This window comes from Lutra lutra, chromosome 10, assembly GCF_902655055.1.
Source record: "Lutra lutra chromosome 10, mLutLut1.2, whole genome shotgun sequence".
Classification (NCBI taxonomy): Eukaryota; Metazoa; Chordata; class Mammalia; order Carnivora; family Mustelidae; genus Lutra; species Lutra lutra.
In genome coordinates, this window is record NC_062287.1 from 98,227,350 (window position 1) to 98,244,556 (window position 17,207).

The window sequence follows — 17,207 nt, forward strand, 5'->3', positions numbered from 1 at the left end:
GAGGACGGCTGAAGAGCAAGGCGAGCTGACCGGCGCGAGGAGCGGCAGGGGAGCCGCGGGAAGGGGGAGAGAGGAGGAGAAAGGAGAGGGAGGGGCGCGCCGAAGAAGGGGAGCCGCGCAGGGCCTAGGGGCACCGCACGGAGGAGGCCCCCCAAGCAGGCTGCACCGAGCCCTGGGTTCTTCCTCATCCGTGACCTCCCTGGAGCTTCAGGCTCTGGTTCCACAGAACACACATCATCAACCCAAGTTAGCAAACGGGGAAACTGAGGCCTGAGGCAGAGGACAAACTGGGGGTGGCCTGGGGCACTCTCCAGACCGGCCTCCTCCCGGGTTTGAGGAGAGGGGACTGCCGCAGAACACAGACTGGACAAGCTGCTGGGTGGCAAGGACAGTGGAAGGTGAGATTTTGGCTGGGACAGATGTCCAGGCTGAATGGCACTGGGGGAGGGGGTCTGAGGGAAGGGAAGGATAAATGGGTCAATGTCACCAGTAAAGAAAGAGCTTGGAGTGACCTAGTTTCTCTTCCTTGCCTCCGAATCTGAAAATGCCCATAGATAGTTAGGAAGGAAGGGAGGAAGACCAAGCCCCCAGACATCGGTTGGTCAGGCTGGACCCCCTGAGGAGGGGATGCAAAGGAAGGTCATCCTTGGGACAGAATTGAGTTTTGGCTGACTAGGCTGCTTCCCCAGTGCCCACAAGAAAGGAGAAGGCACTGGGCGGGCTCGGAGGGCCCGTTGCAGAGGGACACCGACACCTTGCCTACCTGGGGTGAGGGTAACAGGATCCAGCCAGACATCAGGGCCAGGAACAGCTGTCTTCCCATCTCAGCACTCACCAGAGGACCCCCCACCACCACCATTGGCCTCCACTCTGGGTTTTGACTCCTGCAGCCATCTTGGACTCCCTCCTCAGGGCTGCTGCTCTCTCCCAACAGCTGTGGGGGTATGCACCTGCCTGGCATTCAGTAGGTGTTGACTGAGTAGATGGCTCTAGAAGGGCCCTACTCTCAGCTGCCAGGAGCTGGTGCCCCCCCGTCTCCCTCTGGCTGATTCGGAAGACCTGCGCTCTGGTCCTGGCTCTGTCGCAGACCCTGTGTGTGGACCCAGAGAAGCCTGGTGCCCTGGGAAGCCGTCTGCCCTCTGGAGCTTTCCTTCTGGAACTATCAAAAACTCCTGTGACCCCAGTTAGTCTGATGCAGGTTAGTTCTCATGAAGGCGTTGATAATGATGATGGGCTCATTAAGTTTTCTTCAGGGTGTTAGGTGAAGGATGAATGCGTACTTGCCTCAACAGAAGGAAATGAACAGAGGCATTTCGTGCTGGGCACTGGGGATATTTGGGGCCTCGGGTGAAGTACCTGTCTAGCCCTGGTTAGATCATGGCTGTGCCCTTCACCGGATTCAAAAGCTTGGGTCAGGAGCCTATGGGAAGGCGTGAGGCAAGGGAAGAATGGGATGAGCCACGCAGGGATGTGGCAGGAGGGCTGAGGAAGGCAGGATGCTGACCTGTGTCAGCCACAAGCCTGTTAGAACATTGGTCCTCTTCTGGACCAGAAGGGTGAGGCTGCCATCTTGAAACTGCCTTTTGAAGTGTCATTCCAATGGTGGGAGGGCAGGGAGGAAGGCAGGGTTCTCTAGCAAGACCATTATATCCTGGTGGGGGCCTGGCTCGGGCTAAAAGCCATTTGACACTTTCCCTGGGTCCATAAAAAGTTCCACAGGAGCAGTCAGGGTCGGGGAGACAGGTGGCTGAGGCAGAGGACAGCAGTGTTAGGGGCCACTGGGAAAGAGATCTGGAGAAAGAGGATGCCATGAGCTGGTGGGTGACTAGGGCAGGCTGGAGTGGGGGGCACAGGTGTGCCAGAATGGAAGGAGGAGGTGAAGAGAGCCCTAGGCTATGTTGTACTTCCTGCCTGCTCCTACTTTGTTGTGCATTGATTATAACGCAATAACAATTTTAATGTTCTCCTTTTACTGAGTGTAGCAGATATTATTAGTGACCCCCACCCCCACGTCAACCTGGAGGTCGTTGGCCGACATTTCCTGAATTTGCTTCCAGTCTCTCCCGGGACCTTCTTGGCTGGGAAAGTGAGTGTGTGGCAGGCTGCAAGTGGAGAATTAACACCCCCAGGGGAACCCTCAAGCAAGCAGGGTCCAGAGTTAGTGGGTAAACTCTATGGGTTTCGGGCCCTCCGTGGGACAACTTCCGATTGTCAGACACATTCCGGTCTAAGACACTCCAGCATGAAGTTGAAGTCACCCATGGGAAAAACCCACTCTTCTCTGTTCACTTTATTTGGTTTTCTCCCTTCCTTGTCTCACTTCCCTACTCCTTCACCCTGCTTCTTGGGATTAGCTTTTAAATAAACTACTTATACCCAAATCTTTGACTCGAAGTGTGCTTTTAGGGGAACCCAAACTAAGACAATGAACAATAACTGTGTTTTAAACTGTGGTATGTGCTTTTTCACATCTGTTCCCTTATTTAATTTTCTTAACATCCCCTGAAGTAGATACCATTAACCCAATTTTACAAATGAGGAATGAAGTGGTTATATGCAGGGAGAGGAGGGATTGAAACCCAGGTGTGCTTAGCTCCAAAACCTGATCCTTAACCACTGTGTTCAGCAGCCTCCCTAATTCTCTGATCCTCTTTGGATCATATATTTTCATGTGTAAAATAAGGGATGGGCTCTTGAGTTTAAGCGGAAGCAATGTACCCGGTTTCTCCTGGGGCTAGGCATGGCCAATGTGAAGCTATTGGGAGAGAAAGTGCTTGAAAGGGGCCAACTCAGCTAGAAAGCCCTCTCTTTTGCTATCCCCTTTTCTATTCCCTCTTCCTGGAATGCATACATGAAGTCTGGAGCCCCATTTGCCATCTTGGGCCAGGAAACACCAGTGAAGGGTTTTAAGGCACAGTCTTAAGGTAGGTGCCCAGGAAGAAGCTGAGATGAAAAAGATCTAGAGACCCTGCCCTCAAGGAGCTAATCATTTAGTGGGAGTGGCTGGATATGCATAGAAAGAACCCTAACAAGGTGAAAGAGATCAGCCTCCAGAGCTGAGCTGGTAAATGCTATGAGAGCTCAGGGAGGGAAGAATTCTACCAGCAGTGTGTGGGGTGGATGTGTGTGTAGGGAAGATGTCACAGAGGGGGCTATTTCTTTTTCTTTTTAAATTTAGCTCTTTTACATTTTTTTAAAAGATTTTATTTATTTCACAGAGAGAGAGAGATCACAAGTAGGCAGAGAGGCAGGCAGAGAGGGGAAGGAGGCTCCCTGCTGAGCAGAGAGCCCCATGCAGGGCTGGATCTCAGGACCCTGAGATCATGACCTGAGCCGAAGGCAGAGGCTTTAACCCACTGAGCCACCCAGGTGCCCTACATTTTTTAAAAAGTAAGCTCTACATTCAACTTGGGGCTTGAACTCACAACCCTGAGATCAAGAGTTGATGGTGTCCTGACTGAGTGAGACAGAGACAGAGGCGGCTATTTTTAAATAATGCAAGGGTTTGGCAGTGAGGTGGAAGAGCAGGGGTGGGATCCCATCAAAGGTAAGAATATGAGCAAAGGTGTGAGGTGGCCTAGACAGGGCTTGGGGAGGAAACCTTCCATGTCTCAACTCCGGAGGGAAGGGTTTGTGATGGGAAGGTACGGCAGGTCAGGTGCATGCGCTTAGATGCCGAGCTGAGGAGCTCAGACTATCCTGCAGCACAGGGGACAGAGCTCCAAGCTGTATTTTAAGATTACTCTGGCTGAGAGATAGGGGACATAAGAAGCACCATCGGGGAGACCTACAAGAAGACAAAGTGTGCAGATGAATCTAAACTACACAGGGCTAGTCAGAAAGGAAAAGCAAGGGAGGAGACGGACCGGAGAGAGACTGAGAGAGTCCAAGAGCGACAGAGAGAGCACCCGTACAGGCTCACAATTTAATTAGCTTCCTGGCTTGCCAGTGGATTACAGGGGAATTAACAGAGCTCGGTGTCTAGGGACCTTGCTGGGAGTTGAGGGGAAGTTAATGAGAAAGACAACAACATGCCCCAGGGAGAAATGAAAGAGGAGCAAGTGTTAGCCCAGCAGAGATGCTGGCAGGAGAAACAGATGTCGGGGCTGCAGTCTCTGTCTTCCCGGGAGATTTCAGCCCTCTGGGGAACAAACATTTAGAGCTCCTGGGTGGGGGTTCTAGCCCCATCCTCCAGGGTTCCAGTTCCTCTGAGTGCCTGGTAAGTAACCCTGGAATGGAAAAGTTGGGGGCGCCTGTGAGGGTCAGGTTCCAAACTCTGCCGTTGTTGGGTCCCCAATGTTGGGTCCCCCAATAATGGGTCCGTGATTAAAGGAGCGAGACTGATACAAAGCGAAGGTCAAGCAAAGCTTTATTTCGAGCCCAGCATCGAGTCAAACCGACCAGCCGGGGCCACGCCTCTTACAGAGAGCTCGACCCTCCCTGCCTCACAGACTAACTTTAATAGAGCAAAGGCCCTGTGGTTGGGCCCGGCCACACACAGGTGGCCAATGAGATTACAATTCACCCCATAGTAGCTATTTGAACTAGCCTATCTATCACCTTGGTCAGAATTGGTGCCCAAAAGGTGGGGCCCACACTCCTTGGTAGCTAGGGAGACCGTATGCGCGCTTTACTGATTGAATGTCTCCCCCTGACCCGACTCATCCCTGCATTCGGGCTGTTATCTTCACTTGACCTGATCCACCCTTGTATTTGGGCTTTGTTGGGGGGGGGGGGGGCGGCTGGTTTCCTGGACTTGCTTTTAAGTTACCCTTGGCAGGTGGGGGGGGGGGCAGGGTCAGTTTAAGTTTTACTGCATAAACAACAAAATGGCTGTTCAACCGAGGTGGGGCCACTCTGGCTAAATAGGCCCTTACACCATGACCTCTCCCCAGAGGGGGACTGAGCTCCGGCCCCCTTCAGCACATGGGGAGGTTGAGGCCTGGGGATGGGGAGGTGACCTACTCTTAGCAGACGTGGCAAACGGCATTTTCCAAAGACAGCTACAATAGTATTTCCCATCCACCATGCTCTTTTCATACTGGTGACCTTGCCACTCCCCTCTTAAGAGGAGGACTTGGGTTGGGTCCTAAAGGGAGATACTGCTTCTGCCCCGTGCTCGCTCACTCCCTCTCGAAACTCTCTTGATGTGAGAAAGCCCAGGCTACATGGAAAGGCCATTTATGAAGATGTGGTGGCCAACAGCCCAGGTCTGGACCAGCTACCAGATTTCCAAGGTCTGGTGCAAGATGAAAATACTGGGTCTCTTGTTCAAAAATCAAGGGTTTGACGGGTGACCATAGAGCATTCAACCAGGCATTGAGCCCTCTGAAAGGCAGGGCTCGTGCAGCTAGAAGCTGGCCCGGACCCCAGCGTGGAGGCTGCAGCATCAGTGGCTCACAGCCTGAGGAGGCCTTTGAGAGGATTCCGTGTTCAGCCAGCCACCCTGACTGCAGCGTGTGTGGCAGGCTGGCAAGGGACACAGAAGACTGTTTTATTTTTATTTTTTTAGAATAACAGATTTTTTAAAAGATTTAATTTATTTGACAGAGTGGGAGAGAGAGAGCACAAGTAGGGGGAGCGGCAGGCAGAGAAGGAGAGGGAGAAGCAGTGAGCAGGGAGCCCGATGCGGGGTTTGATCGCAGGAGCCTGGAATCATGACCAGAGCCAGAGGCAGAGGAATCATGACCAGAGCCGCTGAGCAGACAGCCCGATGTGGGGCTCGATCCCAGGACCTGGGGATCATGACCTGAGCTGAAGGCAGAGGCTTTAACCCACTGAGCCACCCAGGCACCCCTGTTTATACTTTTAGAAGTATAAAATCTTCCATAGAATCATAAGTGCAACAACTACGAACACATGCTGATACAAGGGTGTGCTGTCCAGAGTGCCAATATCATTACGATGCCTAACATGAACAACTCTTTGGTGAAATTGTAAACTAAACAAATTGCAATCCTTCCCCAATTTACAGGGAAGTTACATTCTTGGAAAATACAGTGTACATTAAAACCATGCAAAAAATTTTGTTTTGTATGGAAAAGCGGGTTTTGTTTCTTACCTACATTAATGTAGTAAGGAATGAGAGCTAATGTTTCACATAATCAAAGGTCCTAAACATTATAGGACACCTACCATCCCTGTGCACAGCCCACTAGATGCCAAAAGTGTCCCTCAATCATTGTGACAACCAAAATGCTCTCTTATCTTTCCCAACTACTCTCAGCTCCTGCTTTGGGCAATGTTGGATTAGAAAGGGGCATGTGGTCTTCTGGGCTTTCTGTAATATTGTGTGAGATGATACTTGGAGCTACTGACTCCATCTTACAACCATGTGGGGGAAAGCATGAGGACAAAAGCTAATACACTGGGGATGACAGAATGAACAGATGGCAAGGCTCATGGTCCTTGATGATATCACTGAGCCACTGAGTTAACATGGTCTGGATTTATCCTACCTGTGGACATCTCATTATGGGAGATGATAAACCCACTTCTTGGTTGAACCACTTTTTTTTTTTTTTTTAAGATTATTTATTTATTTATTTGACACAGAGAGAGATCACAAATAGGCAGAGAGGCAGGCAGAGAGAGAGGAGGAAGCAAGCTCCCCGCTGAGCAGAAAGCTGCATGCGGGGCTCGGTCCCAGGACCCCGAGATCACAACTGGAGCCGAAGGCAGAGGCCCAATCCACTGAGCCACCCAGGCGCCCCAGAACCACTTTTTTTTTTTTAAGTTTTTTTTTTTTTTAATTTATTTACTTGACAGACAGAGATCACAAGTAGGCAGAGAGGCAGGCAGAGAGAGAGGAGGAAGCAGGCTCCCCGCTGAGCAGAGAGCCCGATGCGGGGCTCGATCCCAGGACCCTGAGATCATGACCTGAGCCGAAGGCAGAGGCTTTAACCCACTGAGCCACCCAGGCGCCCCCCAGAACCACTTTTTAAATAAAGATTTTTATTTATTTGACAGAGAGAGATCACAAATAGGCAGAGAGGCAGGCAGAGAGAGAGAGGGGGAAGCAGGTTCCCCACTGAGCAGAGAGCCCAATGTGGGGCTCGATCTCAGGACCCCAAGACCATGCCCTGAGCTGGAGGCAGAAGCTTAACCCACTGAGCCACCCAGGCGCCCCCTTGGTTGAACCATTTTGAGTTGAATCCTCTGTTTCTTGCAGTTAAAAGCATCCTAACTTTTACAGGTTATTTTCCCCTCTCCTGGTCTTCTTTAAGAGTATATTGAGAGGGGGGGCGCCTGGGTGGCTCAGTGGGTTAAGCCTCTGCCTTCGGCTCAGGTCATGATCTCGGGGTCCTGGGATCGAGCCCCGCATCGGGCTCTCTGCTCAGCAGGGAGCCTGCTTCCTCCTCTCTCTCTGCCTGTCTCTCTGCCTACTTGTGATCTCTCTCTGTCAAATAAATAAATAAAATCTTTAAAAAAAAAAGAGTATATTGAGAGGATTTCCCACTCTAGGGCCTGTGAATCTAAGGGAAAATAAGAGAGTGTGGTGACTAGAATGAGGGGTTGGGAAGGAACTGGAAGATTCCATCTCTTGCATAGTATCTGGGAGGATGGAGAAAGAGGAGTGGATTCAGTCCGGGTAAGATGACCACTGGTTCCATTTAGGGCACTGAGATCACACTAGATTTGGGGGATGGAAAATTAGACCTACATAGTATCATCTCAGGCTAGTTAAAAAAATACAATTACATAGGAAAAGATTGGATGAATAAAACCAAAATATTTAGTTATTTTTGGTAGGTTCAGGGATGATATTTATTTTCTCTGTATTATTTTTTCTATTTCCCAAACTTCTCCAACAAATTTATAGCTTTCATTTGAAATGTAATTTAAAATGTCAATAAACTATAATTTCTTTCAAAGGTATCAAAAGAAGTAGGGCAGTGGAATGGAGTATAAAATCCAATATTAGATCCAAATACATACTGGAATTAGAATACTATAAAAGTGGGATTTTAAGTTTATTTTTTAAAATATATCTATTTTATTTTTAATTATTTTTTTTTAATAATTTCTACACCCAACATGGGGCTCAAACCCATAACACCAAGATCAAGAGTCACAAGCTCCACCTACTGAGGCAGCCAGGTGCCCCTAAAAGTGGGATTTTAAATCAGAGAAGAAAAGGTACATGATTCAATAAACTGTATGGGAACAATGTGTAGCCATTTGGAAAAAAAAAATAAGTTGGATCTGTACATCATGTCTTATACCAAAAGAAGTAACAAATGGATCACATATTTAAAGGCAAAAATTAAACAAAAAAATACTGAAAGAAATCAAGTGATAACTTTTTAAAAATTTTTATAGTGAAGAAGTTTGAAGTATGACATAAAATCCAGAAGTCATAAAAAAATTGATAGATACATTTCCAACAGCTTAAAAGAGAAATATATTTACATGGCAAACTGCCAGAAACAAAATCTAAAGAGGGGCTCCCATGTGGCTCAGCTGGTCAAGCTTCGAGCTCTTAATCTCAGCTCAGGTCTTGACTTCAGGGTCGAGTTCAAGCCCCATGTTGGTCTCCACACTAGGTGTGATGCGTACTTTAAAAAAAAAAAAAAAAAAAAAAGCCTGGGTGGTTTAGTCGTTAGGCATCTGCCTTCGGCTCAGGTCGTGGTCCAGGGTCCTGGGATTGAGCTCTGCATCATCAGGCTCCCTGCTCAGCGGGAAGTCTGCTTCTCCCTCTCCCACTCCCCCTGCTTGTGTTCCTTCTCTTGCTATCTCTCTCTCTCTGTCAAATACATAAATAAAATCTTAAAAAATAAAAAAAGACCAAGTACTTAAAAAAAAAAGACAAACAACAAAATGGAAAACTTATTTGCAGCTCAACAACTCAGTAAAAAAATGGGTAAAAGATATAAACAGTTAATTAAGAAATACAAATAACTATTAGAATAAGAAAATCGTAATATGATGCCATCATTTTTTTTAAACTCTCAAGTTGTCAGAGAACACTAAGGTTTATAACCCACCCTACTGGTGAGGAGGCGGAAAAGCACATACATTGCCAGTGGGACAGCCAACTGGAACAACTGGGCAATTGGACAATACCTACTATATAAAACATACAGGCCCTTTGACTCTGTGATTCCACTCCTTGAAAAGTTGCTTCTCAGATACATGCCAGTATGTTTGAAATGACACGCTATTCACTGCAGCATTGTAATAGCAGAATATTGAAAATTAAAAAAAAATTCTACATGTCCAGCAACAGAGGACCCATTGAGTAAATTCTTAAATATATATATGTATATACACATATATAGACACACACACACAATGGAATACTATGTACCCTTTATAAAGGAATGAGCAATTATTTCATATAAGGGATGTAAAATAATCTCTAAGATTTACTGTTTTTTTTTTTTAAGATTTTAATTTATTTATTTGACAGACAGAGATCACAAGTAGCAGAGAGGCAGGCAGAGAGAGAGGAAGGGAAGCAGGCTCCCTGCTGAGCAGAGAGCCCGATGCGGGACTCGATCCCAGGACCCTGAGATCATGACCCGAGCCGAAGGCAGCGGCTCAACCCACTGAGCCACCCAGGCGCCCCAGATTTACTGTTAAGTAAAAAAAAAAAGGTGTACAGTATGCAATCATTTACGTTAAAACAGTATGCATTTGCTTTTGTGTGCATAGAATACCTCTTGGAGGATCTACAGCAAGCCCTTAACAGGAGGCTGATTCATCCTGGGGAGAGGAATGGTTTATAGGGAGAGAAACATACTTTTGTCTCACCCTTTTGCACCTAAAGTAAAGGATGGGGAGAACTATCATCTTTCTTGGTAGCTGCTCCATTCCTACTGGTTTCAGTCCCAAAGGACATGGGCAGGAAGCCCCCAGCCTTTTCCACAGGCACCACTGTCAAGCCACACTTCCTCCATCCTGTGCTTGTGCAGCTCATTAAAGAAATAAAATCAAATCTAACTGCGGGTCTTTCCGAGACTGGAAAATGCTATGCTCCTGGCTTTGAGGATGGATGAAGATGCCACAGGCCAAGGAACACAGCTTGCAAAGGGCCTGGCATAATCCTCCCCTAGGGCCTCCAGAAGAAATACAGCCTTGCCAACACCTAGATTTTAACCCTGCAAGACCCGTCTCCAGACTTCTGGCCTACAGAACTGTTAAGACAGGGAATTTGCACCGTTTTAAGCTGAAATAAATAGCTAAAACAAATGCAAGTCTTTCCACTGCTTGTTCATTCATCCTTTTGCTTTCAGCCCCTTGTTTCAAGATATTTTAGAAGCTTGATTCTGACATCCAAATGTTAACTTTCCCTCCCAATAGCAGTGCCAGCTTGCAAAGTTGGTGAGTGTAGCAGGTACCAGAAACTACTTAGCTGACTGAATGCAGAGTTGGAAGAATGGAGCTTTAGGACTTCTCTCCAGATGTGCACCCAGTGAGTCACCAGCTAGGGGGAGAGGGGCACAGGGGTGAGTGGGCTCTCAGTCCACCTGACTGGGGCGATATCTGAGATCAAGTTTCCCTAGTTGTCTCCCCAGTCGGGTAACATAACAGAGGCACACCATGTCCAGGGAATTTTCCTAGTGGCCATCCAAATAAATAATAAATTATTGTTGGTATTATCATCTACCTTAACTTGCTCTTAGTGAAGATACGGATTCTTTTTCTAGGGGTTCTCAAGCCCACAGTTTTATATTATATGCCAGAATAAATTTGGGGGAGGAATTCACCTCAAATATACCCACCTCGAGTTTCCAGAATCTACCTTTTCATCTTTTCTCAGTGTCAGGACATCTGCAGTCTTCAGGCTCTGTGGCCCCTCTCTTTCTCTCCCCAGCTATCTCACTGGTCTCGGCAAGTGTTCTGGAATCTTCTCTGCAAAGGTCTTTTAACGCTTTGGGGTTTGCAGCTCATTATAAATGGCTAGGTGTTTAGGTTTTGTTTTCCCTTACTATCTTCTATTTGGAGTTTCAGTAACCTCTAAATCATGTTTTGCTTTACTTGACCCAGTTCGGAAATGCTCTTCCTTGTGAGAGAATGAAGCAAATCGGGGCTGAGTATTTTGCTTTCTGACGACCGCTAACCTGACACCTCAACCCTCAAGCGGAACCCTATATAATGAATCCTCTTTATTCCTCGTGCTCAGCACATAACCAAAGGTGTCTTCTACTGTCGGCACCTTTCCCAAGTCTCAATTTATCCAGGATTTCCTTCCCTCCCTTCCACGTCTCATACCCTGCCTTTTCACGCTCGAGTGTCAGAGAGCTTTCTTTGGAGCCACACTGGTTTCCTCGCTCACCGCCTTGCACTGTCAAGGGTTTCTGCAAATAGGCTGTCCTCATTTTCCATTTTTAGAGCTTTCTATCCCTTTCTGGTCACATTCCCATGTAGCTCTCTAAACGCAGGGTTAACTTTTCTCCAATTTTTTTCAATTTCTTTTCTAAGACTATGTATTCATTCATCCATTCATTTCAGCCACTGCACCCTCCCTCACCCCGGCCCAGCCCCATGGCACTTCCTTTTTGATCTTTCTCCTGTGGCTCCTGTGATACCAACAGCACCAGGTAATTCATTGCCTTGGTAGGAAGTAAGGATGGGGGCAGCTCCCTGGTAGCCCTCTCTTCCCATGGAGAGGACACTGTACCGATGCACGTAAAGCATTTCTCAGCGGCCCTGATGAGCTGGGCTGTGATTGCCAGGCTGGAGGCCCTCTTGTGTTGTCCTGCCCTCGGGGCATGTATGGACAGTTGGAAATGAACTCCCCCAGGGCCATGGCTCCCATGTTCCTCTATCTGTCCTACCCAAAAGCTCCCTGTGACCGGTTCCTCCCAGCATGGCACTGTGCTGCTGTGGAAAGCAGGCAGGGTTTGGAGCCAAACCTACCTGGGTCTGAATTCTGGCTCTGCTCCTTCCTAGCAAGTTGTTTTAATCTGAGCTTCTATTCTGCACACTTGAAAAGAAAATGGGCATAATTTGTGGTTGATGGGGTGACGGAGATCATCTATGGACATACTGGTGCATAGAAGGCTTCACATCAATCCCTGTGCTTACCTCAGGTTCATCAATTTTCAGAACTTATACGTTCTCTATGGACCGTGTTGTTTCTCTTTCTATTCAAACTCTTTCTTTTGGCCGGGCTGCAGTGTCTTGGCCCGGCCCGGACAACCTTCCGTTGATGAGCCATGCCCCTCCAGCTCAAAGAATATGGTCCCAGTAGACTGGACCCTGCATCCTCACCCCTTAGGCTGGGCCCATGACTCAGGTCTGGCTGGTAGAGCCGCAGAGTGCTCCCCACACGCTCAGCGGTTTACCAACTGCCATGTGTTCTGTGCCAGAGTCCTCCAGGGGATTTGTTTGTTTGTTCTCTGGAATTACAAGCTCTAAGAAGTCACGTGAGTAGAGCTGCCATTCGGCCCCTTGCTGGTACATTGAGTGAGCCCGTCTGAGGGGGAAAGCAGGCAGAGGCCCATGGACAGAAGTAATGAGAACAGTGGGACTCTGAATGCCTTGTTCCAACCACTGGATTAACTGCCGGCCATTTCTGTTACTTGGGGCTGATAAATTCCTTTTCATAATTAAGCCAGGTTGTCGGGTTTCTCAGCATGCAAGCATAACATGTGACATTGACCCTTTGGCTATTATAAAGTCACGGGTTTCCTCACGTGGAGTTTTGTGTTTAACTTCTTGTTTAAGTCTGTTCCCTTACTTTTATGCAGAAAAAACAGTAGGACTCAATGTATGTGCACAGCACACTATTAGAAATTCCTCAGACTTGCAGGTCCAGGTCTGAACCCTGGCTTTGTCACTTACTAGTTTTGGGTAAGTGACTTAACCCTTCTGAGCTTCACTTTTCTCAGTTAAATGGGGGTCCTAATTTGCTGATGGGGGTGTTTTATGGGTGTGAGCTAATGGATATATGGGCAGGACATGAGATAGGCCACCAAAAAATATCCTATCAGGTGGTAGGTCCATCCATGCCAGTCATCTCAACACCTTTTGCTCTGTGCAGTTGTCTGCAGATGCTGAACTCATTTCTATTTCCCACACTTCTTCCCAGGTCACATCTCTTAGCCACCAAGGTTTCTAGGCTTATCGAGAGGACAGGAACTCACAGGCTTTGGGAAGAGATAGAAGATGAGGAGGTGGACAGGAATTTCAAAGTTCGAATGGAGGGGAGGTGGAATTGGGCTTGTTTAAAACGTTGGCAACCGCAGAAGTTTACACCCACTTTGTACTTATAAATATCTCTGTCTCTCAGCTTGGCCCCGCCCACACGAAGCTTCAGTGGAAGAGAACACAGAGCAGCTGCTAGTAGGTACAAATGTGCAGCGCAGAGGAGGTCGTAGGAGAGCTGAGACTGGCTTGGGCACGGGGTGTAAGGATTTAAGGATGAAATGGCAAGGAATCTTAAGCAACTGGGTCACCAGGAGTGTCTGATCCCTTGCTGGAAGCCGGTGTGGGCAGAGAAAGATGGTGGTGTGGGCTGCAGCCCCGGGGGCCCATGGCTCTCCAGCTTTATCTCGTGCCTGCTGGCCCGTGCTGGCCAGGGGAAGACAAGATAGGAGGAGGCTGTCGAGCAGAGACAGGCACTGGGAGTTCGGGGATGACAAAGTCCAGAGGCATTTCTGGGAATCCAGCTGTGACTTCTCAGAAGTAGGGGGAAGGGTAGAGAGGACTCAAGGTCATCTCCAGGGTTTTTAGTCTGAGGAACGGGGTCATGATGAAGGGTTTAGTGAGGTTTGAGAACGCAAGTTCCATCCAGGTAGGGTTGGTGAGAGGGGCTGAGACGTAACTCAGTCTGAGGATCCTGAAGGACGACGTCCGTTCAGGCCACAAATGCTTATGGAGGACTACGTGTTAGTTCCAGTTCTGGGTGCTTATCACATGGTAGAAGTACAGCTCTGAGAGGTTAGCACCGTTGGAGATGCAATTTCCTTGCCCTTGACTCTAGCCTCTGCTGACTCCGTGACATTGCCCGTACTGTCTGTACTCGTCAACTATCCCCCGCTTCTAAATCTTGAGTAACAACAGCTCCCGATTAAATGTACTTCATCAGGCACTGTGCTAAATTTAACACTCCAATAAGAAAAGCAGTATTCTCATTTTTGAGATGAGGAGCCCGAGGCTTCAAACGATTAAGCAACTTGCCCAAGTTCATGTGGCTGCTAAGTGACGGAGCTGGAAATTGCTCCCAGGATCCTCACTGTCCTTAAAAGACCAACTCAAATGCCACTCTTTCATGAAGTCTTCCCTGAGTTTCCCCCGCAGGGATGTGAGCGTGCCCTCTGGTGGGTCCCACGGTGCTTGCTTTCAGCCTCTGCTGGCACGCACTGCCTTGTACAAGCCACCACAGCGAGCGCGGAGATTCGGGGAGGGCCGTTTCAGCCGACCAGGCTTTGCTGTTCCACACATGGTTCCATTTAATCCTCCCAACATTCCTAGCTTTTATGTCCTTGCCATGCTGCACCCCTCCCTTGCTGCCCAGCCAGCACCATGGGACGGGATTGAGGACATGCCTTCAGTCCCCTCTGGCCCCCGAGACAGGACCGTGTGCAGGCTGCGCACTTGATAACGGAGCGCTGCATTTACAAACCCTAAATGTGGGCCCCTGGGGAGAGGGTTGGAAAGGCAGGATGCTGCGATCCAGTGGGAGGTGAGCAGTCTTAAGTGAGGTGCGGCTCTGTTCTTTCCGTTTTCATCCTCCTCATTCGTTTCCAGCCAAAGCACATTCTCTCCAGTCTTTTTGACGCCAGAAGGGCAGGGCCCCAGACTGGATAGAAAGCAAGTAGGTACTTTCTCTCTTGTCCTTATCTAACCTCTGACTCCTTAGGCTACTCTGGAAATAAACTGCCATACCGAATAGCTTTTCCATGTAAATGTGGCATTACCAGAGAAGAGTCGTTCTCCCAGCTGCCTTGGCAGGCCGGAGCTGGTGCTGCTGGAAAGCTTTCTCACACGTCGTCTGGCTGTGGACTTTGGGAGGACAGGCCTTGTTCCATGAATGGCTTTCCCTCTCTGGACAGTGAGGAATCTTGACCAGCACGTCCTGGTCCTACTTCTGTTTCTCTCCCTCTTGCCCTTGCCACTCTCTGAAGCACCGTTTTCACCCACAGTTTGGTGTATGGTACGGATCTGCATCTATCTGCAAACATTCTTTGTCAGGGCTGCGATAAGTTGGTTCCAGAACAGTTGTGGTTTTCATGCAAAATCTGCCTAATTGGTCCCAGGCAGGACATCTGGGGCCTGGGCTGCAGAGGAATCCACTTATGAGACTAAGGAAGAATTGGCTTTTCAAGATTCTGTCTCCCAGCCATGCAATCACGGCAGACTGGCAGGGCCTGCTGGGGAGATGGAACACAAGCGCTGCTAGGGGTCCTCCTCCAGACATCGCTTTAGGCAGAAAACAGATAAGGGAGCTGATTCATGTGCACGGAGGTGTCTGGAAGGAAAACACTCTCAGTTGCCTTACAAAATTAATCGCTGTTACCGTCAGAGATGTTTTTCCCCAAGAGGGCAGTTTTTGGTTGGCAACAAAAGAATCTCTCAATGACAACTTTTCGTCTGGTACAGAAACCAGAACGCAAGATTCTGATCACTTGTCTGAAAAGACAGTAAGATGAGGGATCAAGAGAGGGAGAAAAAGTAAAACGAGAGGTCGCATGGGACATCCTTAGGTAAGCCTAAGGATCTCTGCAAAGGAGAGAAAGCACATCTTTGTCTACATCTAAAAAACAAGAACAAAAACCTCCAAAGATATAAATCACTATGGCACTAAGGGAGGCGGCCTGAATGAACCCATTCAATAGGCAGGGATGTTCTAGAAGAATCCACGAGAGGAACTGACACATTCATCACTTTCAAGAAACGTGAACCCCGCAGGGTAGCAGGGGGTCCACACACGGGGACTGAAGGTACTCGTAGGAATCCTCACCATACAGTAACTCAGCTTTTCACCTGCATCAACTATTAGGATGGTTGGGGAAGCGACGGGTGATCATTCCTACTTTCAGCTATTTCACCAGTTTGTCGCCCTGCAGTCAAGAACTAGGTCTGTCCTAAGACCATCCTACTCTACTCTGTGGGTGGCATGTTTTTTGACTTCACTGCTTTGCTCAAAATGCCGGGCCTTTTTGCCTGGATGGCTGAATTACTCATCATCTGGCTCACTGGCTACTTTTTTTCTCAGCACTTCATAGCCTCCACGAAACAGAAAACATACCTTGGATTTGAAAGACTCCAGTGTGAATCCAACTCGGAATTATCTATGTAAATTTTATTTTTTTTTAAAGATTTTATTTATTTATTCAACAGAGAGAGAGAGATCACAAGTAGGCAGAGAGGCAGGCAGAGAGAGAGAGAGAGAGGGAAGCAGGCTCCCCGCCGAGCAGAGAGCCCAATGTGGGGCTCGATCCCAGAACCCTGGGATCATGGCCTGAGCCGAAGGCAGAGGCTCAACCCACTGAACCACCCAGGCGCCCCATCTATGTAATTTTAAATGCATTACTAATTTTCCTTATTCCTAAATTATCTTTCTTTCTGAAGTAGGGATACCTCCTCTACCAAAGATTCTGAGAATTAAAACTTACATGACAGGCTTGACAGACATTACTTTCATTCCTTCCCAATGTTTTTCTCTCTCCTTGCTCCCTTAACCTGCCACAGGATCTTAAAGTGACCAGTTGCATGGGCTGTGATGTGACAGGCTAGTTTTTCTCTAAAGCCCAGAAAGGCTGATGTTTGGTGGGCCTGGTTTAAAAGGCTAAATAAGATTTTTTGACCCCCACAGATTTTCAGATCAGAAAGAAGTAATGCCATTGCTGTGTACGCCCTGAACCTAGCAGTGAGTAACAGGTGCAGTTTCCACTTTGTCAGACGAGTTTGTACTGTAATTACAAGCCATGGAGGAGCAGGGTTTGAAGGCGGACCTCATCCGGTCGGGAGGACTGAGACGTCAGAGAGAGAGGGCATGAGGATGCAGTCTCACCATAGAGGGAGAATCTCAATGCAGAGAGGGAAAGGCGGCTATTTTTGGAGTAGAAAATTATAGCAAAGCCAATGTTGAGTTTAGGTTCAGTAAGAAGCTGGAATATAGGGTTATGTGTTTTGTTCTTTAATGCACGCTCCATGCCCAGGGTGAAGCCCAACCTGGGTCTCGAACTCCTGACCCTGAGATCAACACCTGAGATCAAGAGCCGGAGGCTTAACCGACGGTGCCACCCAGGAGC